The sequence below is a fragment of the Salvelinus fontinalis genome, chromosome 42, assembly GCF_029448725.1.
Source record: "Salvelinus fontinalis isolate EN_2023a chromosome 42, ASM2944872v1, whole genome shotgun sequence".
In the NCBI taxonomy this organism is placed as follows: Eukaryota; Metazoa; Chordata; class Actinopteri; order Salmoniformes; family Salmonidae; genus Salvelinus; species Salvelinus fontinalis.
In genome coordinates this window covers 13,402,218-13,429,840 of record NC_074706.1, presented here as the reverse complement: position 1 = coordinate 13,429,840, position 27,623 = coordinate 13,402,218, and positions in this window count along the sequence as shown.

Below are 27,623 nucleotides of genomic sequence, written 5' to 3'. Positions count from 1 at the left end.
GGGCCACTGAGACACTCCAGTTGGACTGCGGTAGACTCTCAAGAGTCTGTCAACTCAGCTCCGGGGTATCTGGGGGACTCAGAGGTGTAGAAGGAAGCGAAGGAGCAAAAGGGCAACATGTCTCACTGAGGAGCCCTGAGGTGACACTTCTGACCTGGGTGGGAGGTAAGATTAGCCCCTGGCTGTCCAATCGCCGTGGCCGCCCCACATAGGAGATCTGTGCCAGGGAGAGACAAAGCAAGCTGCTGGCCTAAAACCATGACCTGTAGTCTGTGTCTTGGGCCGTTAGAAGTAGGACAACAAGACTAAAAACTTTTACCAACGTTTTATGTTGGATTACATAGAGAGAGAGAGAGGGCAAGTAGACAAAATGTAGGCAGCAAGCACAAAAAGACAACCAATTATACCAGACCGGTAACGAGTATTTAAAAGCGCAAGAAAGCGAAACACAAAATAGATCCAGGCTGATCCGGAAGAGGTAGCATTGGTAGAGGGAAGGCAGGAGAGGAAGACAACAAGGCCGAACCTTGGAGTTTTACATTTGACATCCATCACTTTAATGTACAAAATATGGTTGAGCGCACCAAATAATGGAATTGAGGATTTACAGTGCAGAGAGAAGGTGCTTTCGAGAGCATAAAAAAAAAAACTGTATATCAGAACACCTGTTGTTTCAGCTAATAGCATAAGCATTTGTGCCTCATTCATAGTCAAAGCGAGACAATGTGCTTTTGTGCTACAAAAATGGGACTTTGCTTCTCCTAAATGTCACGTGCAGGTATCAAGGGGTGGCGATGTTTGAAAATCAAGGCCAAGGTAGGAGTGGGTGAAAGGTTTCTCTCATATTGGAGTATGGTTGTGATGTAGCTGAGGGATTTGTTGTCCGACCTACCGAGCAAACCAAAATTGCTGCAGGCTCAGCTCCTCTTACCCTTCTGTCCCGGTCCAGATGGCGGTCCAAGACCCCAAATATTCCTGTTCGGGCCTGGTAAAAAAGTTGAAGACTACCTCAAAGTGGCAGACTATACTCAAAGTGGTTATGCTATATTGTAAGGACAAGTTGTGTCCGTTGTTTTAACACCTCCGATACAGCGTAAATGTTCTCACTGAACCAACAGAGCGCTTGACCTACTGTATATCAGCAATTGATTTAATTATACGGCCAAGAATTTAGGCTTTAAATAAAGCCGTGGACAAATAGCCCCACATGCAAATAAACTATGCGAAGGGAATGGGCTGGCATTGGACAGTGGCATGAAATTCAAAAATATACCTAATGGCTCCATTTTATGGACACAGATTCATTCTTCTTCTTCCCCATCCATTTCTTCAAATTGATTGGTTTTGAAAGATTGAGATGATAATGATCTGCGATATAAAATGGGGAGGCTGTGAGAAATCTCATTTGAAAAACGAAGGGGAAGCGTAGCCTTGTAAACAAAATTCTATTTCACATTGTTAAAAGGTAATTTGTCTCCATCGTGAGCTGGCAGAGCCTTCATAAATAAAACAATGCAGTGTCTCAGGTGAGCTAGCTCTCTCTCTCTCTCTCTCTTCTCCACTGCTTTTTCTCCACTCTGTTTCATTTGCTCTCCTTGCATACAAATCAGAAAGTAGAGAAAGAATGAGGGAAAAAAACTAAACAGATAAAAGTTGGTGCTGGAGGAGGACTGTTGACACTTTCTTGGTAAGTTGTTTGTAAAATGGACGACAGGAAAGTTGAATATCATTGTCATATTTACTAGGTCTTGACCAGTTTACACGTGTAATGTGCTGTAGTGTTCATCAGGACCATACTCAGACCTTTCAGGGGGCAGGTGGCTAGTCTGGATATTTAAGCACATGGTGGTTAGCTAGGGTCTAGACGACCTGTGCGGCTGCTGCCCTGACACACATGTGCAACTCCCGACTGAAGAAGGGATGGAGTTGGATCAGTGGGTCAAAGATGCAACTGCTCCTCTGTCTTCCTGCCTCTATTAATCAAATGCTATGCAGCAGCTGCTGTGGCAGTAGTGTTGATATTTAAACGAGGTACCTTGCCACCCACACACACACGGGGACCGCATCTCAAGAATGCATGTTCGGTTACCAGGTGCATGCAATCTCCATACAGGGCAGACTGGGAAATGGGTGCAAAAGCACGTGCGAGAGCTCAATACACGGCAGACTAACATGTACAACTAACCAACGAATGAGGTAGGCGGTGGCAAACTTGACAACGTCACGACGACTTGCGGGTAACAACCACAAAAACTGTATACAATATACCACCCCCGAAAAGGGCACTTGGCAAGTGGGAGGGCAAAGGGGCAGGTGCTCGGGCACAGGTACACCCCTATCTGTGCATGTGCTTGGTGTTCACGTTCTCTGAGCTTTTCGCTTCCTATCATGACACAAGGCGAGACGCAGATGCAGACACAGGAGGCAGATGTTTGGAATCTTAGAACGTATAATAATCCAAAAGGAGTAGGCAAGAGAATGGTCGTGGACAGGCAAAAGGTCAAAACCAGATCAGAGTCCAGGAGGTGTGTGGCAGAAAGGCTCAAGGTCAGGGCAGGCAGAATGGTCCGGCAGGTAGGTACAGAGTCCAGAACAGGCAAGGGTCAAAACCAAGAGGACTAGAAAGAAAGAAAGAAAAAAAAATAGAGAGAATTACAAAGGCGGGAGTATGGGAAAAACCGCTGGTTGACTTGGAACATACAAGACGAACTGGCACAGAGAGCCAGGAAACAGAGGGATAAATACACTGGCACAGAGAGACAGGAAACACAGGGATAAATACACTAGGGAAAACAAGCGACACCTGGAGGGGGTGGAGACAATAACGAGGACAGGTGAAACTGATCAGGTTGTGACAGTTGCCAAGAAATGGAAGTATCTCCAGCTTTAGCGCTTTCTTTTTAGCATGTGTAGTTAGTTACTCACTAGGGCAATTCCTTTAAATGTGTTTGGCGGTATACTCTGATGAAATAACCTTGTTCCAGATCTTTTTGTCCAATTGGCGTGACACTGACCATAGGAGTTGGCAAGACAGCACAAACAGATCTGGGACCAGGATACTGACGTATGTTTTAATGACCCAAAGCTTGGCACATGAAAAACGCTGAAATTTGCATTGATTTAAGTGTGCGGACTCTGGAGTCTCTTTTTCAAGTACAACCTGTGTAGTTATGCCACAGCACACAGTGCATTTCAGCTCAGCCACTGATTTAATGCTTGCTAGTTGTCACAGCAATTAGGATACAGCAATTCACTGTACTATGGCAGACCAGTCTCTGGTCGGAAAACCCACCAAATAAAAACCATGATACGTCCAAATTGGCTGAGCGGGTAATCAGGCACCTTTGCAGCTAAAGCAGACTCGACTTCTAGACTTCAATGTGCAAGTTTCCCCATGGTGATATGAATTGTGGGCTTGAACCTGCACTTTACAATCCTTAACTTCCAAAAAACTTGTATTTTAAGCATCGCTCTCGGTCCGTGGTCAGTCCGCTAACGGCGTTCATCCCAAAAATGTGAAATTGACGGTTTACTGACAGGTTGTGGGAGATGCATTAAGCTTCTCTCAATCAAAATACACACATTTTAAAAAGTGTCTGTTCAGTGTACATCCGTTACTACAGGCTAAATGCCTGAAACGCTATCCCTCACATATAAAAAAGTAAACAGACGATAACCCTTTAAAGTTTCCGTCTAACTTTCGCTTCCAGTTCCCCAGTTGCAATTTAAGACACTACCACATAAAGCCAAGAATAGTGCTGAGAGATTAACCAACATTTGTGATATTAAAACAACTAATTGACCAGCATCAGTTCAATTATTTAAATGCCATTTTGTTTAGGGTTTTTCTGTGAGCTCAATGCACACATTGCTCAGTTTCTCTGACAAATAATCAGATCATGCCAGAACTGTGAGATGTAGTAGGGAGTTGTAGTTTCCAACAGGCCAATATTCTACATAGTTTAGCACAGAAAACGTGATAATTAACTACAATGAACATAATCCATTGCGCGCCTACTTGTCCGGTCTGTATCTCTAGCTGAAAATACATGATTTACTTAAGTGATTGATAGTTGGTATTCAGCAGTCATGAAAGTATTCCTAATTTACTTTGAAGAACTGAAAGTGATTTTGTCAGACAGCAGAGGCAGCAACTCTATAGAGATTAGATAATGACTTGGAATCAAATAAAACAAATGGAACATACACAACTAAAATGTGTTATTAAAGTAACGTTAATAAATGCAGTAATGTGCAGTCACTACCATGATGTGACTTTTATTAATTGTTTTATTCTGTGTTGCTACAGCTTTCAACCAACATAATGTATAGTGTATTTAATGTTAAAAAACATTTAACTGAACTGACCTCAAAAAGCACTAATCGCTCAGTACTAGCCAGAGCAGTGGTGTAAAGTACTTAAGTAGTACTTTAAAGTATTTTTACTTAAGTTGTTTTTTGTGGTATCTGTACTTTACTATTTATATTTTTGACTACTTTTACTTCACTACATTCCTAATGAAAATAATGTACTTTTTACTCCATACATTTTCCTGACACCCAAAAGTACTCGTTACATATTAAATGCTTAGCAGGACAGAAGTAGTCCAATTCACGCACTTATCAAGAGAACATCCCTGGTCATCTCTACTACCTCTGATCTGGCAGACTCACTGAACACAAATGCTTGTTTCTGAATGATGTCTGAGTGTTGGAGTGTGCCCCTGGCTATCCGCAAATTTAAAAAAACACAAACTGTGCCATCTAGTTTCCTTAATATAAAGAATTTGAAATTATACTTTTGATAAAGTACATTTTTACAATTACATTTGCTTTTGATACCTAAGTAAAACTAAACACTTTTAGACTTTTACTGAAGTAGTATTTTTCTGGGTGACATTCACTTGAGTCATTTCCTGTTAAGGTATCTTTACTTTTACTCAAGTATAACAATCGAGTACTTTTTCCACCACTGAGCCTGAGGAAAAGGTTCTGACATTTTGGTAAAAAAATGAGTTATTGAAATAGAGTTGCTCTTTATGTGGTCCTTTACATGTGAGATCAAAAAAATGTATTGTAAATTTACCTTAACTCTTAAAGTTCTATTTGCGCAAACACCTTTTAACTTGTTGTTCTAAAGTTCTATCTGCAATCCAACCCCACAATTCTGGGTTGTCAAAAATAATTGTACAGTATACTTATTGAGCCATGAAAGAGGAAGACATCACAAAACAGTTCTGAGATCTGGGACTTGGAAAAAATGAATTCTCAAAACTACACATTTTGCAGATAGAACCGTAAAGTATATTCCTAAGTCCTTGATTATTCATATCATAGGTTCTGGTCCTCTTTTTAACACTTGTGTGGTGTTCATGTTTTTGTTATGGACCCACAACATTATTGGGTTTTTAAAACAATACAGTCATAACAATTCACATAAAAAATACTTATTACTTAGACATTGACATATCAATTACAAGCAATATAGACAGCATACATGGTCAATATTTGCCATTTATCATTAAACAGAGCTGTTCTATTATAATCAATACATGGGTGAAATAAAGCATGTTTATCTTGAACAAATATAAATGAAACAAGGTTTATCACTATTGATGTTTATTGCTTTGAACTGAACAAATGTTATATAAATGATAAAAGAGCCCCATTGAACAAAAATGAAGACCGATCTACACACCACATGAGGGACAGAGTTTTACTGTGTGTGTTGCAAATGTATTTCTTGCACTTGATGCATGTGTACTGTGTCTTCCTGTCGTTCTTGGGTCCACACACATCGCAGCTCTTCTTGTTGCTACCGGGTGCAATCTAGAATGATGAAAACACTTAGTTCAGGAATTTTACTAACATCTCACTCACAACTATAGTTACAGCAGGCCAAGGTAGGAGAGTCAGAGACACACTCAACGAAAGCACTTACTTCCGGTATTGGAGTTGTTGGTTCTGTGGGTCGGGCGGATGGGGCACCAGCATCTTCTTCCTGAATCCTCCTCACGATGGCTGCAGAAGCTGGGGTCCTTGGGATATATGTTGCCTCCTCTGGATTTGAGGTCTTACCAATGCCTTGCCCATCTCTTGGAGAATGAGACGTCTCCTCTGGAGCTTCCCTCTGTTCCAATCTGGGTTCAACGCCATCCAGATGACAAAGGCGTTGTAAGCCAAGATGTGGAAGAATATCACAAGTGGCCAGCGTAGGGTTCTTCTTTTGCAGCTGTATGCAGTCACCAGCTTGTCTAAATTGTCCGCCCCTCCTTTTATGGCATTGTAATCCATTATGATTTCTGTTTTTATGTTCCTGGCCTTCGCTCATCCCTATGCAGCGTACTCATGGGTACCACATTTTTTTGCCTTTATTCAGCACATAGGACACTAGGGACGTGTCGAATGTGAACACAAACTTAGAGGAATTGATAGGCCTGTTCCGTGTATTCAACAGCTGAGGTGGAAGCTCTGGCTTGTTTTTTCGTTCTGTTCCTACGATCGTCAGCTTCCTATTCAGGAGCTCCTGTCCCAGGTTGTGCGATGTAAAAATGTTATCACGTGATGTTGTGACCTCGGAGTCCGTGTGTCACATCCAGGACAACCCGCATCCTCCGGTTCTTCTCAGGGGCTCCTCCATCTGGCTCGGTTCTCCTTAGGGGCTCCACCCGCTATACACTTGCAAGTTCCACGCATATGATGAAGCAGCATTTTTACGGGTTTAGACGGTAAGTACTGCCGGAAGGGGCAGCGGCCCCTAAATGGCATAAGCTGCTCATCAACAGTAACATTGGGCCCAGGGTTGTAAAACAGGGGAAGGCGGTCCCACCCACTTGTCCCACACTGACCTGATTGCAGCTAGCTTGTCTCTCTGCCCCCGAGCTGGTCTGGTGTCTCGGTTATCGAAGCAGATAATCCTGGAAATAATGTGGTTTTCCAGAGACATTGTTGCACGGAAAAGTTCTGCCAGTTTCTGCATCCCACAGGGATTCTGTGGATTCTCCATTGTATCTGAAAACACCAGCAAGGATATGAACCCCAAAGTATGCATGTAAATGAGTTAACTTCTTGAGAATACAGGGGGTGCTGTTTCGCATTAGCATAATTGCCTCTACAGATTAAACTGCCTCTTATTCAATTATTACTGTTACTATATGCATATAACCATATACCATTGGATAGAAAACAAGCTATGGTTTCTAAAACCGTTCCAATTGAGTCTCTGAGTCAAACACAGGTCATTTCACAGCACTTTCCCTGAGCCAGAAGAAGATTGCAAGATGTGTATGCTCGCTTCAACGCTCTGCCTATATATGGTCACGCCACCTATGACCCGAATCACACTTCCTTCTTCTTCCTCTGGGTGTCTGGAAGACGTCAGAGGAGAAATTTTTTGTTTATCTTGTACTGACGTGAAATAAGACCTATTTCTTTAGCGTGACCGACAACTTCCGGTTTCTGAAATGCGCGTTTTCAGAGGTGGCATTGTCTTTTGTTATGCTGACGTTACGGATGAAAACTATCTCCGTGTCGAAGTTTGTTTGATACATGTGACCATATCACCGTAATGTATGTTTTTTCAATATAGTTTAATCAGATTATTAGAATTTTTTCGGGAGTTTTGCCGTGTTCCGTTCTTTGAGTTTTTTAACTTTGGACATGGACCGTGCCAGTCGACCAGTACCCAGGCTAAATGAAGAGGGGAAGTTGCCATTGTGAATGGATTGAACGACTCATCAGGACTAAGGACACCTTGATCAACATTCTGATGAAAGACCAGCAATAGTAAGACCCAATTTACGATGTTATTTCATATATCTGTCGTGCATGTGAACTGGTCGGGCGCGTCCAGCTGGTTCTGGCTGGCCTGGTTATGCTAATTTAGCGATACATTTTGTTTTCGCTATAAAACATTTAAAAAATCTGAAATATTGTTTGGATTCACCAGATGTTGGGCTTTCAATGTCTGTACGCTGTGTATTTTTTCTGAAATGTTTTAAGACAAGTAATTAGTTATATAACGTTGGTCTCTGTAATTGTTCTAGCTGCATCAGCACTATATCAGATTGCAGCTGCAATGTAGAACTGTGATTTATACCTGAAAAATGCACATTTAAAAAAAAAAAACTATGCTATACCATAAATATGTTATCAGACTGTCATCTTATGAATTTGTTTGTTAGTTAGTGGCTATCAATATCTTAGTTTAGCCGAATTGGTGATAGCACCTGATGGAGTAAGAAACTGTTGGAGTAAGAAAATGGTGTCATTTTGCTAACGTGTTTAGCTAATAGATTTACATATTGTGTCTTCCCTGTAAAACATTTAAAAAATCTGAAATGGTGGTTTTATTCACAAGATCTGTGTCTTTCATTGGGTGTCTTGGACTTGTGATTTAATGATATTTAGATGCTACTATTTAATTGTGACGCTATGCTAGCGATGCTAATCAGTGTGGGGGGTGTGGGGGGTGCTCCCGGATCCGGGTTAGGTACTCTGTAGAGGTTTTAAGTCCATCTCCTTCCAAAAACATGCCTTCCCTCCAAATTAGTGCAGTCCAGAATGATTTTCTGGATGGTGTCTGGGATGAACAGTTAAAAAGAAGACTGTCCTGCACATGACTAACCGCCATACGCGTCGGCCCTGGTTGCATCCTTATCACATTGGCAGCCATGCGGGGTGGCTCATTAGTTGGGCAAGAAGACCATTCGATTTCAAATTTTTTTGACATCCATATTTCTCCTCGCGGAGGCTGCTGATGAGCTGGCTGCTGACAGGCTGGTCCTGGGAGTGGCTGAGGGTCAATCCCTTCCTCTTCTTTCAACTCACTGTCAGACTCCGAATTGAAAGAGATATGATCCTCATATTCTGAAAATTCTTCATCTTCCAAAGTGGAAGATGCTCCTTCCACTCTAGCTTCTCACTCTGCAAAAATAATTTCTAAGGTCCTCTGAGCAGAGATTATTTTTGCCAAAATTATTGATTGCGGTAAGGAGCCACACATGCAAAGCTATTTATTTGTTGTGTCCCTCCCCCAATTTGCATCTGGCTGGGGTAGTGTGGGAAAATACTGCATTTTTTACAATGTATCGAAATAATGTATTGCAATAACAAGACATTGTGTTGTTTCACACACTACAAAAGGTAAAGCGTGCGAGAAAAGCGGGAGACAGACAGGTTCTTGGTGCTATGTTGAAACAGCAGGCCCAGGGAGTAGGAAGATGGAGTGAAGGCACACAGCAAAACTTGGTTTAATTTGTACTTGTTTTCACCCACCCACCCACACAAACTTTTATTACCCTCGGGTCCAGTGGACCAGAACACCACACATGTAATATAAATGTGTGGGGGGGGGGTGCACTCAATGAAAATGTGATATTTTACATATTTTACGTTCTTCACGGAAAAATGAGCCAAGGCCAATGCGTCTCAGATTACAAAAAAAAGAAATACACAATACATTTTGTTCCAACATTGAAAATGGGTCCCACAGACCCGAACACAAAATTAAATTACTTAGATTTTTTTCAATTTTTTTTCAGAATTGCCATAACATAAGCTCTTTATGGTAAAAACAAATACATACAGATACCTTGGAGCATGTTTAAAGCCCTAGGAGAGAAATTGCTGTTTTTGTCTTGTATTTCCCTAAAATGAAACGTATCACATTTTATTGATAACTAGCAAGTAGTTTACTGACTTTAGGTGTCAGAGACCAGAAAAATATATCAGTTTAATCATCCAGAGCTAAAGCTTTAGAAATGTTGCTAGTTATAGGATACAGTGGTTCCTCCTTTAAAAGTTGTGTCTGACTGCGGTACACCTTGCGTGCTGCCGCATTCATTCTCAGCCATTTTTTCTGTTATTGCTAGTTTGACAACCAGAAGGCATCTTTGAGAAGCATTTGATAGTATTCCGTATTGGCATTACCTGAGAATTTAAAACGTTTTTTTGTAATAACATAGTATATGGCATTGATTTTAAGAAATTTGCCTTAATTTCGTTAGGATGGAATGGAAAATATGGCGCTGTACAACATGACGGTTGGGAGTAGGCTACAGGATTGGAGGATTCTAAATTGTTTGCCTTGATTAGACAACTTGTTACAATATTTCTGTAAATTCAGTATATTTATTCACATAGCAATTCGTTATGGATCCATAACTAAATCAACATTTGCATTTTGAAAGAGTATTTTTTATCATTATTTTATTAACAAAATGTGTTTTTGTTTATTATAGACTACTGTGCAATCTACAATACATACTGTAGTAAACATGGAAAAGTGCCTAATTCCTTTCATAAGGGAGAGCAGGCTATGTCTGTACTACAGAATGCGGGGCACGCAGGAGACCGGGGTTCAAATCCCTGTTGGGGTGGAAGGAGTAGGCTGTCCTTGTAAATAGGAATTTGTTCTTAACTGACTCCATATGTGTTATTTCATAGTTGTGATGTCTTCACTATTATTCTACAATGTAGAAAATAGTAAAAATATAGAAAAATCCTGGAATGAGTAGGTGTGTCCAAACTTTTGACTGGTACTTGCTTAATTAATATTATGGTGTTTCTATTCCATGAAAAACGAAAAACCCTCTGAATGGTCCAAATTAAGCAGCAGCAGCTGAAAAGATGAGCTCCTACAAATATTGAAATTTAAATGTTTTTTTAGAGTAAAGTACATCGAAAAAAAATCAAAAGAAAACTGCAAACTGAATAGGAGACCAAACAAGCAGCAAACAAAGAAGAAAGGCTTTTGAAAAAGTAACCATTTTTTCATAAAATTATACCGTTTTCTTAGCTAGCTAAGTTGTTTACCTGTTGCTAGGCAGTTGCTAGGGACATTCCTGGAAGAAGCTAGCTAGCTAACAAGGAGTGTCTAGTTGGCAGAAGAGAAGAAGGGACAAAGAAGGGACAAAGTGGGACAAAATAAGGACAGAAGAAAAGGGAAAGGGGGGAAAGGGGACATTAAGGTGAAGCAGTCCTCTAAAGACACAAAAGACAATAATACAAGAAACAACACTTCTATTGCCTCTCCCTCTACGATACGCACTTCCGGGTTGGAGCGAGTAGTTGCATTCCGCTTTGCTCCACAGGTAGTATTACATTTCATTTCATTACAGTACAACAGTTTGATTTGTTTGATCTTAGCTGGCTACATAGCCGTCTTTGTATCCAAGATAATTGTGTAGTCTAGAGTAATTGTCGAGGTTACCTAGCCAGTTAGAGGTTACCTAGCCAGCTACACTTTCAAACAAAGTCAACAACGCAGCCACTGCTAGCTAGCCTATTTCACCAGCCAGCAGTACTATATCATTTTAGTCAATAAGATTCTTTGCAACGTAAGCTTAACTTTCTGAACATTCGAGACGTGTAGTCCACTTGTCATTCCAATCTCCTTTGCATTAGCGTAGCCTCTTCTGTAGCCTGTCAACTATGTGTCTGTCTATCCCTGTTCTCTCCTCTCTGCACAGACCATACAAACGCTTCACACCGCGTGGCCGCTGCTACTCTAACCTGGTGGTCCCAGCGCGCACGACCCACGTGGAGTTCCAGGTCTCAGGCAGCCTCTGGAACTGCCGATCTGCGGCCAACAAGGCAGAGTTAATCTCAGCCTATGCTTCCCTCCAGTCCCTCGACTTCTTGGCACTGACGGAAACATGGATTACCACTGATAACACTGCTACTCCTACTGCTCTCTCCTCGTCTGCCCACGTGTTCTCGCACACCCCGAGAGCTTCTGGTCAGCGGGGTGGTGGCACTGGGATCCTCATCTCTCCCAAGTGGACATTCTCTCTTTCTCCCCTGACCCATCTGTCTATCGCCTCCTTTGAATTCCATGCTGTCACAGTTACCAGCCCTTTCAAGCTTAACATCCTTATCATTTATCGCCCTCCAGGATCCCTTGGAGAGTTCATCAATGAGCTTGACGCCCTGATAAGTTCCTTTCCTGAGGATGGCTCACCTCTCACAGTTCTGGGTGACTTTAACCTCCCCACGTCTACCTTTGACTCATTCCTCTCTGCCTCCTTCTTTCCACTCCTCTCCTCTTTTGACCTCACCCTCTCACCTTCCCCCCCTACTCACAAGGCAGGCAATACGCTTGACCTCATCTTTACTAGATGCTGTTCTTCCACTAATCTCATTGCAACTCCCCTCCAAGTCTCCGACCACTACCTTGTATCCTTTTCCCTCTCGCTCTCATCCAACACTTCCCACACTGCCCCTACTCGGATGGTATCGCGCCGTCCCAACCTTCGCTCTCTCTCCCCCGCTACTCTCTCCTCTTCCATCCTATCATCTCTTCCCTCTGCTCAAACCTTCTCCAACCTATCTCCTGATTCTGCCTCCTCAACCCTCCTCTCCTCCCTTTCTGCATCCTTTGACTCTCTATGTCCCCTATCCTCCAGGCCGGCTCGGTCCTCCCCTCCTGCTCCGTGGCTCGACGACTCATTGCGAGCTCACAGAACAGGGCTCCGGGCAGCCGAGAGGAAATGGAGGAAAACTCGCCTCCCTGCGGACCTGGCATCCTTTCACTCCCTCCTCTCTACATTCTCCTCTTCTGTCTCTGCTGCTAAAGCCAATTTCTACCACTCTAAATTCCAAGCATCTGCCTCTAACCCTAGGAAGCTCTTTGCCCCCTTCTCCTCCCTCCTGAATCCTCCTCCCCCTCCTCCCCCCTCCTCCCTCTCTGCTGATGACTTTGTCAACCATTTTGAAAAGAAGGTCGACGACATTCGATCCTCGTTTGCTAAGTCAAACGACACCGCTGGTTCTGCTCACACTGCCCTACCCTGTGCTTTGACCTCTTTCTCGCCTCTCTCTCCAGATGAAATCTCGCGTCTTGTGACGGCCGGCCGCCCAACAACCTGCCCGCTTGACCCTATCCCCTCCTCTCTTCTCCAGACCATTTCCGGAGACCTTCTCCCTTACCTCACCTCGCTCATCAACTCATCCTTGACCGCTGGCTACGTCCCTTCCGTCTTCAAGAGAGCGAGAGTTGCACCCCTTCTGAAAAAACCTACACTCGATCCCTCCGATGTCAACAACTACAGACCAGTATCCCTTCTTTCTTTTCTCTCCAAAACTCTTGAACGTGCCGTCCTTGGCCAGCTCTCCTGCTATCTCTCTCAGAATGACCTTCTTGATCCAAATCAGTCAGGTTTCAAGACTAGTCATTCAACTGAGACTGCTCTTCTCTGTGTCACGGAGGCGCTCCGCACTGCTAAAGCTAACTCTCTCTCCTCTGCTCTTATCCTTCTAGACCTATCGGCTGCCTTTGATACTGTGAACCATCAGATCCTCCTCTCCACCCTCTCCGAGCTGGGCTTCTCCGGCGCGGCCCACGCTTGGATTGCGTCCTACCTGACAGGTCGCTCCTACCAGGTGGCGTGGCGAGAATCTGTCTCCGCACCACGTGCTCTCACCACTGGTGTCCCCCAGGGCTCTGTTCTAGGCCCTCTCCTATTCTCGCTATACACCAAGTCACTTGGCTCTGTCATATCCTCACATGGTCTCTCCTATCATTGCTATGCAGACGGCACACAATTAATCTTCTCCTTTCCCCCCTCTGATAACCAGGTGGTGAATCGCATCTCTGCATGTCTGGCAGACATATCAGTGTGGATGACGGATCACCACCTCAAGCTGAACCTCGGCAAGACGGAGCTGCTCTTCCTCCCGGGGAAGGACTGCCCGTTCCATGATCTCGCCATCACGATTGACAACTCCATTGTGTCCTCCTCCCAGAGTGCTAAGAACCTTGGCGTGATCCTGGACAACACCCTGTCGTTCTCAACTAACATCAAGGCGGTGACCCGTTCCTGTAGGTTCATGCTCTACAACATTCGCAGAGTACGACCCTGCCTCACGCAGGAAGCGGCGCAGGTCCTAATCCAGGCACTTGTCATCTCCCGTCTGGATTACTGCAACTCGCTGTTGGCTGGGCTCCCTGCCTGTGCCATTAAACCCCTACAACTCATCCAGAACGCCGCAGCCCGTCTGGTGTTCAACTTTCCCAAGTTCTCTCACGTCACCCCGCTCCTCCGCTCTCTCCACTGGCTTCCAGTTGAAGCTCGCATCCGCTACAAGACCATGGTGCTTGCCTACGGAGCTGTGAGGGGAACGGCACCTCCGTACCTTCAGGCTCTGATCAGGCCCTACACCCAAACAAGGGCACTGCGTTCATCCACCTCTGGCCTGCTCGCCTCCCTACCTCTGAGGAAGTACAGTTCCCGCTCAGCCCAGTCAAAACTGTTCGCTGCTCTGGCACCCCAATGGTGGAACAAACTCCCTTACGACGCCAGGTCAGCGGAGTCAATCACCACCTTCCGGAGACACCTGAAACCCCACCTCTTTAAGGAATACCTAGGATAGGATAAAGTAATCCTTCTAACCCCCCCACCCCCTTAAAAGAGTTAGATGCACTATTGTAAAGTGGTTGTTCCACTGGATATCATAAGGTGAATGCACCAATTTGTAAGTCGCTCTGGATAAGAGCGTCTGCTAAATGACTTAAATGTAATGTAAATGAATGGAAAATATGCGCTGTACAACGTGATGTCCAGCAGTACAGTACTGGGCTATTTAGTTTAAAAAATCCCTGTGTCGTGCTTGTCTCAGAGCAGCCGAAACGGTGCTAAGATAGAAGCAAAAGCCTATAACTAACTTCAATATGCTCTTTAAAATAAGACCTACATCAATAAACAGTACATCTAAAAAAAATACAAAAATAAATGTGACTGCGCCAATAATTAGAGGATTGGAGGACTCTATATTAATATCTAAGGGGCATTTTCCTTTATATATTATTATTTCTTACATTGTTAGCCCAGAAAATCTTAAGTGTTATTACATACAGCTAGGAAGAACGATTAGATAAGAGTGACGTCAACTTACAATACCAACATTACGACCAGGAATACGACTTTCCCTAGGCGGATCCTTTGTTCGGACCTCCACCCTGGACATTGGATCTAATCCCAGAGGCTGACCCAAAACAACGTCGTCACCGCAGGAGAGGCAGACGGAGCGGCCTCCTGATCAGACTTAGAAGGCGAGCACACCACCCACCGCTTCTGAGCATATTACTCGCCAATGTCCAGTCTCTAGACAACAAGGTGGACGAAATTAGGGTACGAGCTGCCTACCAGAGAGACATCAGAGATTGTAACATTCTCTGTTTCATGGAAATATGTCTCACTGGGGATACGTTGTCAGAGTCGGTACAGCCACCGGGTTTCTTCATGCGTCGCGCCGACAGAAAGAAACATCTCTCTGGTAAGAAGAAGGGCAGGGGTGTATGCCTCATGATTAACGACTCGTGGTGTAATCATAAAAACATACAGGAACTCAAGCCCTTTTGTTCACCTGACCTAGAATTCCTTACAATCAAGAAAGTAAGTAAACTCTAAGTAAACTGGAAACAATATAACCTGAGGCTGCATTTATTGTAGCTGGGGACTTTAACAAAGCTAATTTGAGAACAAGGCTACCTAAATTCTACCAGCACACTGATTGTTGTACCTGCTTCAGCAAAACATTGGACCACTGCTAATCTACCTTCCGCGATGCATACAAGGCCCTCCCCCGCCCTCCAGGAAATCTGACCATAACTCCATCTGGTTGCTCCCAGGAACTAAAACAGGACGCGCCTTTGCTTAGGTCTTTCCAACGCTGATCTGACCAAATGGGATTCCACGCTTCAAGATTGCATCGATTACGTGGACTGGGATATTTTTTACCTTTATTTAACTAGGCAAGTCAGTTAAGTACAAATTCTTATTTTAAATGACGGCCTAGGAACAGTTAACTGCCTTGTTCAGGGCCAGAACGGCAGATGTTAACCTTGTCTGCTCGGGGATTCTGTTACGGCTGTCGCTTTCCTCATCCTCAGATGAGGTGAGGAGAGAAGGATCTTCTGACCAAAATGCGGGTTCAGGGAAATAAGCCATCTTTATTATAAATACGATGGTAACGAAACAAAACAAAACACTTTCAAAACTACAAAATAACAAAACGACGTAGAACGGAACCTGAACATAAATTCACATCACAAACGTAAACTCACGGACAGGAACGTTACATCGAAACACACGAACAGCCAAACAGTCCCGTAAGTGAAAAACACATCGACAACGACGAAAGACATCACAGGAGACAATCACCCACAAACAAACAGTGAGAATGCCCTACCTAAATATGACTCTTGATTAGAGGAAAACGCAAACCACCTGCCTCTAATCAAGAGCCATACCAGGCAAACCAAAACCAACATAGAAACAGATAACATAGACTGCCCACCCAAACATAGACTGCCCACCCAAAACTACCGCCCTGACCATAAACACATAAAAACAACATAAAACAGGTCAGGACTGTTACAGTACCCCCCCCTCAAGGTGCGAACGCCGGGCGCACCAGCACAAAGTCCAGGGGAGGGTCCGGGTGGGCAGTTGACCACGGTGGTGGTTCCGGCTCAGGACGCTGTCCCCACACCACCATAGTCACTCCCCTCTTCTGTCTACCCCTTCTAATGACCACCCTAACACTACCTTCCCCTAAATAAACAGCTAGCACCGGGACAAGGGGTAGCACCGGGACAAGGGGCAGCACCGGAACAAGGGGCAGCACCAGGATAAGGACCATCACCGGAATAAGGGGCAGCACCGGGACAAGGGGCAGCACCGGGACAAGGGGCAGCACCGGGACAAGGGGCAGCACCGGGACAAGGGGCAGCACCGGGACAAGGGGCAGCACCGGGACAAGGGGCAGCACCGGGACAAGGGGCAACACCGGGACAAGGGGCAGATCCCGGCTGAAGGACTCTGGCAGGTCCTGTTTGGACGGCTCTGGCAGGTCCTGGCTGGACGGCTCTGGCAGGTCCATGCAGGCTGACGGCTCTCGACGCTCATGGCAGACTGACGGCTCTCTACGCTCATGGCAGGCTGACGGCTCTCGACGCTCATGGCAGGCTGACGGCTCTCGACGCTCATGGCAGGCTGACGGCTCTCGACGCTCATGGCTCTCTGACGGCTCTGGCTGCTCATGGCTCTCTGACGGCTCTGGCTGCTCATGGCTCTCTGACGGCTCTGGCTGCTCATGGCTCTCTGACGGCTCTGGCTGCTCATGGCTCTCTGACGGCTCTGGCTGCTCATGGCTCTCTGACGGCTCTGGCTGCTCATGGCTCTCTGACGGCTCTGGCTGCTCATGGCTCGCTGGCGGCTCTGGCTGCTCATGGCTCGCTGGCGGCTCTGGCAGATCCTGTCTGATTGGCGGCTCTGGCAGATCCTGTCTGGTTGGCGGCTCTGGCAGATCCTGTCTGGTTGGCGGCTCTGGCAGATCCTGTCTGGTTGGCGGCTCTGGCAGATCCTGTCTGGTTGGCGGCTCTGGCAGATCCTGTCTGGCGGGCGGCTCTAGCGGCTCCTGTCTGGCTGACGGCTCTAGCGGCTCCTGTCTGGCGGATGGCTCTGTAGGCTCATGGCAGACGGGCGGCTTTGCAGGCTCATGGCAGACGGGCGGCTTTGCAGGCTCCTGGCAGACGGATGACTCAGATGGCGCTGGGGAGACGGATGGCTCAGATGGCGCTGGGGAGACGGATGGCTCAGATGGCGCTGGGGAGACGGATGGCTCAGATGGCGCTGGGGAGACGGATGGCTCAGATGGCGCTGGGGAGACGGATGGCTCAGATGGCGCTGGGGAGACGGATGACTCTGTAGGGAGGAGAAGGAGAGACAGCCTGGTGCGTGGTCTAGGCACCGGCTGCGCTGGAGAGGAGGAAACAGCAGGAGAGAGAACCCGGAGAGACAGCCTGGTACGGGGGGCTGCCACCGGAGGACTGGTACATGGAGGTGGCACCGGGTATACCGGACCGTGAAGGAGGACACGTGCTCTTGAGCACCGAGCCTCCCCAACCCCACCAGGTTGAATGGACCCCGTAGCCCTGCCAGTGCGGCGAGGTGGAATAGCCCGCACTGGGCTATGCAGGCGAACCGGGGACACCACCTGTAAGGCTGGTGCCATGTACACCGGCCCGAGGAGACGTACTGGAGACCAGATACGTTGGGCCGGCTTCATGGCACTCGGCTCGATGCCCAACCTAGCCCTCCCAGTGCGGCAAGGTGGAATAGCCCGCACTGGGCTAAGCACGCGTACTGGGGACACCGTGCGCTCTACCGCATAACACGGTGTCTTACCAGTACGACGCCTTCTACCTCCACGGTAAGCACGGGGAGTTGGCTCGGGTATCCTACCCGGCTTTGCCACACTCCTCGTGTGCCCCCCCCCAAAAAAATTTTTGGTCTGACTCACGGGCTCCCAACCGCGTCGTCGCGCTGCCTCCTCATACCAGCGCTCCTGGGCTGTGGCTGCCTTCTTCTCCTCCTTAGGACGGCGATATTCCCCTGGTTGAGCCCAAGGTCCTCTACCGTCCAAGATCTCCTCCCAAGTCCAGAAGTTCTTGTTGCTCCGTCGAGCATTCCCATACCGCTTGGTCTTAGTTTGTTGGTGGGTGATTCTGTTACGGCTGTCGCTTTCCTCATCCTCAGATGAGGTGAGGAGAGAAGGATCTTCTGACCAAAATGCGGGTTCAGGGAAATAAGCCATCTTTATTATAAATACGATGGTAACGAAACAAAACAAAACACTTTCAAAACTACAAAATAACAAAACGACGTAGAACGGAACCTGAACATAAATTCACATCACAAACGTAAACTCACGGACAGGAACGTTACATCGAAACACACGAACAGCCAAACAGTCCCGTAAGTGAAAAACACATCGACAACGACGAAAGACATCACAGGAGACAATCACCCACAAACAAACAGTGAGAATGCCCTACCTAAATATGACTCTTGATTAGAGGAAAACGCAAACCACCTGCCTCTAATCAAGAGCCATACCAGGCAAACCAAAACCAACATAGAAACAGATAACATAGACTGCCCACCCAAAACTACCGCCCTGACCATAAACACATAAAAACAACATAAAACAGGTCAGGACTGTTACAGATTCGATTGTGCAACCTTTCCGTTACAAATCCAACGCTCTCACCACTAGGATACCTGCCGCCCCCTATATGTTCCGGATAGCCTCAGACAACATCGACATTTACGCTGACTCGATGAGGGAGTTTATTAGGAGGTGCTTCGGAGATGTTGTACCTACTGTGACTATTAAAACCTTCTCTAACCAGAAACTGTGGAATGATGGCAGCATTCACCCAAAACTGAAAATGCAAACCATCGCATTTAATCATGGCAAGGCGACTGGAAACATGACCGAATACAAACAGTGTAGCTATTCCCTCCGCAAGGGAATCAAACAAGCAGTGTCAGTATAGAGACAAAGTAGAGTCGCAACTCAACGGCTCAAACACGAGACATACAGTTGAAGTCGGAAGTTTACATACACCTTAGCCAAATACATTTAACCTGTTTGGGCTGCAGGGGCAGTATTGAGTAGCCAGATAAAAGGTGCCCATTTCAAACGGCCTCGTACTCAATTCTTGCTCGTACAATATGCATATTATTATTACTATTGGATAGAAAACACTCTCTAGTTTCTAAAACCGTTTGAATTATATCTGTGAGTCAAACAGAACTCATTTGGCACAAACTTCCTGACCAGGAAGTGGAAAGTCTGAAATTGATGCTCTGTTCTACTTCCTGCCTATAAATAGGCATGATACGTATGAGTATACATGCACATCATACACCTTCCCCTGGATGTCAAGAGGCGGTGAGAGAAGAAATGTAGTGTTTATCTTGGTCTGAAGTGGAATACAAGCTCTTTGTATGACGTGTCCCCAATTTCCAGTTTTCTGGAGAGCGCGAGGTGGTTCCTGGATTTGCCTTCTGTTTAGCTGCCGTTATAGGCGACTACTATCTCCGGCTTTGATTTTATTTGATACATGTGACCATATCATCGTAAAGTATGTTTTTTCAATATAGTTTAATCAGATTATTGAATTTTTTTCGGGAGTTTTGCCGTGTTCCGTTCTCTGACTTTGTTGACGATGGAGCGATTCGTGCCACTTGGCTAGTGCGCTTGCCAAATCGAGAGGGAAAGTGGCCGTTCTAAATCCAAACAACGACTGTTCTGGACAAAGGACCCCTTGTCCAACATTCTGATGAAAGATCAGCAAAAGTAAGAAACATTTTATGATGCTATTTCATATATCTGTCGTGCATGTGAACTAGTCGTCGGCGCCCAACGTTTGGGTACTCTAGCTATACCGAAGCTGGATGTCGTAATTAAGTTATTTTTTTGAATTCTAACACTGCGATTTCATTAAGAACTAATGGATCTATCATTTCCTATACAACATGTATTTTTTAGTTATGTTTATGAATAGCTATTTGGTCAGAATATGTGTGTCATAAAAAGTGTCAGAAAAATATCCGAACGTTGTGGGAAATAGTAGCTACGTTAGCAGAATGTATAACCACTGATTTGAGCTCTAAATATGCAAATTTTCGAACAAAACATAAGTGTATGTATAACCTGATGTTATAGGAGTGTCATCTGATGAAGAATATCAAGGTTAGTCAAAAATTATATATCTTTTGCTTGTTTGTTACGATCGCTAACCTTTTGCTACTGGGAAATGGCATGCGTTTCTGGCTATTGTGGTAAGCTAATATAACGCTATATTGTGTTTTCGCTGTAAAACACTTAATACATCGGAAATATTGGCAGGAATCACAAGATGCCTGTCTTTCATTTGCTGTAAACTATGTATTTTTCAGAAATGTTTTATGATGAGTAATTAGGTATTTGACGTTGGTGTCTGTAATTATTATGGCTGCTTTCGGTGCAATTTCTGATTGTAGCTGCAATGTAAACTATGATTTATACCTGAAATATGCAAATTTTTCGAACAAAACACATTTATTGAATAACATGTTATAAGACTGTCATCTGATTAAGTTGTTTGTTGGTTAGTTTGGTTGGTTCTTGGTTAGTTAGGTTGGCTTGTGCATGCTACCTGTGCTGTGAAAAATGTCTGTCCTTTTTTCTGGTGGTGAGCTAACATAAATATACGTGCTGTTTTCGCTGTAAAACATTTTAAAAATCGGACATGTTGGCTGGATTCACAAGATGTGTACCTTTCATTTGCTGTATTGGACTTGTTAATGTGTGAAAGTAAAATATTTAAAAAAATATATTTTGAATTTCGCGCCCTGCACTTGAAGTGGCTGTTGTCATAAGTGTACCGACGCCGGGCTGCAGCCAGAAGAAGTTAACCCTCGCAAGGCTGCCTGACCAGACGGCATCCCTAGCCGCGTCCTCAGACCAGCTGGCTGGTGTTTTCACGAACATATTCAATCAATCCCTATCCCAGGCTGCTGTCCCCATATGCTTCAAGATGGCCACCATTGTTCCTGTTTCCAAGAAAGCTAAGGTAACTGAACAAAATGACTATCACCCTGTAGCACTCAATTCTATCATCATGAAGTGCTTTGAAAGACTAGTCAAGGATCATATCACCTCCACCCTACCTGATACCCTAGACCCACTCCAATTTGCTTACTGCCCCAATAGGTCCACAGACAATGCAATCGCCATCACACTGCCCTATCCCATCTGGACAAGAGGAATACCTATGTAAGAATGCTGATCATTGACTACAGCTCAGAATTCAACAGCATAGTACCCTCCAAACTCATCATTAAGCTTGAGACCCTGGGTCTCGACCCCGCCCTGTGCAACTGGGTCCTGGACTTTGACGGGCCGCCCCGAGGTGGTGAAGGTAGGAAATAACATTTCCACCCCGCTGATCCTCAACACGGGGGCCCCACAAGGGTGCGTTCTCAGCCCTCTCCTGTACTCCCTGTTCACCCACGACTGCGTGGCCATGCACGCCTCCAACTCAATAATCAAGTTTTCAGACAACACAACAGTAGTGGGCTTGATTACCAACAACGAGACAGTCTACAGGGAGGAGGTGAGGGCCCTCGGAGTGTGGTGTCAGGAAAACAACCTCTCACTCAATGTCAACAAAACAAAGGAGATGATCGTGGACTTCAGGAAACAGCAGAGGGAGCACCCCCCTACCCACATCGACGGGACAGTAGTGGAGAAGGTGGAAAGTTAAGTTCCTCGGCGTACACATCACGGACAAACTGAAAATGGTCCACCCACACAGACAGTGTGGTGAAGAATGCGCAACAGCACCTCTTCAACCTCAGGAGGCTGAATAAATTTGTCTTGTCACCTAAAACCTCTACAGATGCACAATTGAGAGCATCCTGTCGGGCTGTATCACCGCCTGGTACAGCAACTACATTGCCCTCAACCGAAAGGCTCTCCAGAGGGTAGTGCGGTCTGCACAATCTCATATGTATATACTGTATTTTATACCATCCATTGCATCTTGCCTATGCCGCACGGCCATCGCACATCCATATATTTATATATACATAATCTTATTCCATCCCCTTACATTGTGTGTGTAAGGTAGTCATTGTGAATTTGTTAAGATTACTTGTCAGATATTACTGCACTGTCTGAACTAGAAGCACAAGCATTTCACTACACTCGCATTAACATCTGCTAACCATGTGTGTGACAAATAAAATGTCACTTGATGTCCTTTTAAAGAACAATCGCTTTAACAAACATGTGATGAACATTAACTAATATATTTGATGGCGTGATTAGATAAGAGTATTCTCATTATTTAAGTCATTAAACGTCTACTTTTCTATTTAAATAATTTTAACATTCTGTGGCAGATAGATCCTTAAAGCTGAACCCAGGTTGACATTTCATCGCCATGGGGTTCTATCTGCGATTGCACCCTACGAAAAAAGAAGATGTCTTAGGATGTCTTAGGATTTTGATACTCTGCGCTTTAGGTACATTTAAGGTGAAGACCTGGGTTATGAAAGAAAAATGTACTACAAAAAAAGTTCTGATATGTGAAAACTTTAAAGCTCAATATCGCAGAACCCAAGGTTTTGAAATGTTACATACTAGACCCACCACCATCAGTTTACAAACAAGAACGGAGCCAGACCCTTTGACCTGGAATATGATATACACCCAAGTCATTGTTGTGCCAAGCTGTTTATGGAGGACTATGACACTGCAGTGTCATTACAAGACTCACAGATATTCAGCCATTATCAATCAGAGATGTTGACAGTGAGACAACCCGACGCAGCGCAAAGAACTCCGGCCCGCCAACAGCTTTTGAGACTTTAACACCTACTCCTTGCACAAGGTTACCCAAAATCCCCGGCGTATTTCACCCGCCCTATTTTCCGTCCGACAGACAAGTGCTGCGTGACTACCTGGCGTTAGAAACGTTTGATGTTTGGAGTGAGTTAAGGAAGCACTAACAGTTAATGTAGCGTTCATTGAGCGGGGAGCGTCGTCCGACAAAGGGGGCGCCTTAAATCACGGCCGGCGTCCACATGCAGATTCAATTAGCCAGATTTACATTGGTAATCCCACTTTGATGGGAGGCAGGCGCTGATGCCACCAGCAAGTTGAGCGACAAGGTGGTTGTCTTTCCTCTGATCTGATCCACCTCCAGTCAACCTTTTATGAGTGTGTACCAGCAACACGCATTAAAGTTAACTTCTAGCAGCGCCGTTAAAGATGAGCAGAGGACGTGTAATCACCCCACACACTGTCTCATTCACAGACAGCAAAGTCACCGCCTCATCGAGCATTTGCTCAAGCCTGCGTGCCTGAAGTGCCAGAATGGGTGGGGGGGGGTCTCACACTGACTCTCTGTACTGAAGACTGTAACAAGTATAGTTTTGTCATTCAGATCAGCATGCACAGTGACAGGTCACAAGCAGCAAGTGGTGGATCAACCAGACAGACAGTCGGTGAGATAACACGTCCATCTGCCTGCCGCCTGCTCCTGACAGACAAAGAAAAGGGACACAAAAGAAAACTCTAATCTATGTAACTCTTCCTACTGCTGCTTGTCCCTCTCTCAACACTCCAGAACGTTGATTTGAAATATGATGGTGACAACTACAGCAAAGCTCTGTCTGATATTATAAAAGACTCCATTCCCAGGGACAATTATGAGTGTAGCGTATGTCGTTAATGGATCACACGTCAAGATGGATGGCGGGGTCAACGGTGATGGGCTCTCAAGGAACAGTCGGTAATCACGTTCAGGGAAAGAGAGCGAGAGAGAGAGCAAAGTCAGCACAAAGGCGAAGGAGTTAAAACAACATGGCATGAAGAAATAAGTACTTGAAAACAATGACTGGAATTCTGATATTGATATGAAGTCAAGACAAAGGTGTCGGAACCCCACGAAAAAATGTTGGCCTCTTTGGTTTCAATGGCACAGTCACAGACTCGCAGCAAACTGTACTGCTGTTCTGACAGCTGAGCACCCTTGAATGGCGTAACTCATCTCCGACAAAGTGACACAAGAAACACATTAGCCACATCGACCGTCTGTGAAGTGGAGCAACATCTCCCAATGTATCCCTCCTCACCACCACCCGTCTGCATCTCCCTCTCCGTGTACTTAGCCACTGCCGCACCTAGCCTGTTGATGAAGACACTCTCCTCATTTTGGGCAAAAGTCCGTCCTCCCCCTCTCTCCTCCATGACCCGGAAACCAATAAGTAGTCGAGGAGAGTGTCAATTCGTTAGTAGGCAAAGGGAAGACGGTCCTCCACTCCTTGCTAGCCTCCTTTTGGCGAGGAAGCACAAGTGTATCCTACCTGAGTCCTTCAAGGAAATCAGTTTTGAAATCTGCCACACCCCATTTGAATCAGCTATTGTTTTCTCGAAGGAGAAAAGCATTCAAACATTGTATAGATAAAAGGATAAGTAACATATCGCTTTTCAATGTCTTGCACATCTTACTAAAATTCATTTTTAGCACTTTATACAATTATTTTGGTATACCACCCTGTAAACATATATTGCCTGATGACGAGCAATTGGAGAAGTCTCATTTCATACAGTGCATTTTTGTCCACTTTTCCTCTCCTCACCGCCTCTCCTCAATTACCTTTGACCTTTTTTAAAAGGAGAGGACGCAGGAATTGAGCAATTCCGAGGGGGGGGGGGGGGGTGTAATGGGTGGATAAACTTAAAAGGAATTATTCACTGAGACATAATTAAATGCACTGTGAAACTTTAAATCAACTAAATGAATAGCTTTTGTCAATTATGCTGCCTTTCCTCCTCTCCTCCCATTTCCTCATAAAATAAATTGCATCACCGTCTTTCAAACCGTGGGTTTTACACGAATGAAAATGTTTAGGGCGGTCCCATCGTTGCAAAATAGATATTTATTGAAATTGTCATATGAAAAAGTAATAATTACGATTTGCCTTCCTCATTACTTGGGTAGAGAGAGAAAAATGAAGTCAATTTGTTTGATAGATAAAGAGAGAGTGCGTGAAGAACACCAGTCACCCGCCTAGCTATAACTGCATATTATATTTCAGTTATAGCTAAATGGGCATTTCCCATTGTTAGAGTGCAAGTGTCCCTCCCAATATCAACATTGCAAGCGCTAACCAACCATACTTCATTTGATTGGCTTAGAGTTAAGAACAACCACTAATATACTGTGGTGTGGCAGCAGGTTGTCTCGGCTTGAGCTTTTGGAAATGCAAAAGTTGTGTGGAGAGACACTGGCTTGACTACTGAAATCTGGTTGGACTAATACTTAAACTGCTTGCTGTGTGTTTAGTAAAACAAAATATATGCAGTACACGCAAATATCAACATACTAGGCTCATCCATATTGCAAAGGCATCATCTAATGAGCAATTGCGTTGAATCTCGCCATTCGTGTCCCCTTATCTGATTAATCAGCTGTTGTCAAAAACACGTGGGTCTCAAAAGACTATCCTCTTCCTCAATAGTGTGTAGGGATTTCTACTAGATGAAAAGCCAAAATGAGTATGACATCCCGGCATTTAAAGCATACGAATTTCATGACATTTCGCATACTATCATCATTTATATTTTTGCATACCCGAACGGCTACTAATTTAGAATGCCAGTATGTTCCCCGACACATCCACAGTTTGACAAGAACATGTTGTAGCTAAACTACAAACATATTAGCGAGTCTGCTTGCAAGCTAAAAATCTAGCTAGTTTGTTGACTGTTGTGGCTAGCCAAAAATAACTTGGCTTTGAAAAGTTGGATCATCTTATTATCCTTTGGGGCTTTTAAAAGTGTACTTACACTATGATTTCGAACTAACTGGAAAACTTCCATGGCAGGCATTGTTGTCACCTTATGGCGCTTTTTTCACTGCAGGGCCGTGTTGTGCCGTGAATGTCACGGTTCCTATTTAATTTCCATTTGCCCATGGCCCGTTTGATTCCTGGAACGAAGTGGAATATTCAGCCTCGTTTGATATCTGGCACTAACCTCGAACCAAGTAGACCGGTGAGTGGGGTTACAAATGGCCATACTCAATGATTGGTCTCACTCATGCATGAGTCACTAGCACTATTTTTATAAGAGAAGGTAAACCTGACCACGAACAGTAAAGCAACAAATAGACCTCGGGTCTTTACCGTTTAACTGTAAAGCCAAAAAACAAATAATGTCCAAGCGCTTTTGAATATCTGGGCAGACTCCAGCATCCAGAGGCAACTGGATTCTTTCACCAGGAATAAAAATTTGATACATTACCTGAAATTGGAATCCACCGGTCAGTAAAATGGCGCAGGGAAAGAATTAAGAAATTCAAAGAATATAAAAAGATAAGACCACAACAACAAAAGTGGTTCGGACAGCGATATTTGAAGCCACGATGACACCGAGCAGCGATGATCAGAACGGTAATACATTGTTTTTAGCCAAATTACTATCTAGCTAGCTACCAATGTCTTCAGCGTAGCGTGTGAGAGTGTGCATTGTGTGAGACATGAACCAGGTTCGACAACTTGTCATAAACATCCACGGAAGGTCAACACCATTTAAATAAAATGTATACCTTAATTTAACTAGGCAAGTCAGTTAAGAACAAATTCTTATTTACAATGACGGCCTACCAGAATTAAAAATATAGGACAAAATGCACATCACAACAAGAGACACCACAACACTACATAAAGAGAGACCTAAAACAACAACATAGCATGGTAGCAACACAACAACTACATGACAAAAGCACAACATGGTAGCAGCACAAAAACACAGTGCAAACATTATTGGGCACAAAGAGCACAAAGTGCAAGAGGGTAGAGACAACAATACACCATGCGAAGCAGCAACAACTATCGGTAAGAGTGTCCATGATTGAGTCTTTGAATGAAGACTTGACCCTATCCAGAGGTTCTGACTTCAGATTCTGCTCAGATTGTTTAGTAGTCACATGTTTTTATTACCAACACTGTACAATATAAATAGCACTGTATACAGTACCAGTCAAAAGTTTGGACACACCTACTCATTCCAGGGTATCTTTATTTGTACTATTTTCTACACTGTAGAATAATAGTGAAGATATCAAAACTATGAAATAACAAAATATATTTTACATTTGAGAATCTTCAAATAGACACCCTTTGCCTTGATGACAGCTTTGCGCACACTTGGCATTCTCTCAACCAGTTTCATGAGGTAGTCATCTGGAATGTATTTCAATTAAACTATACGGG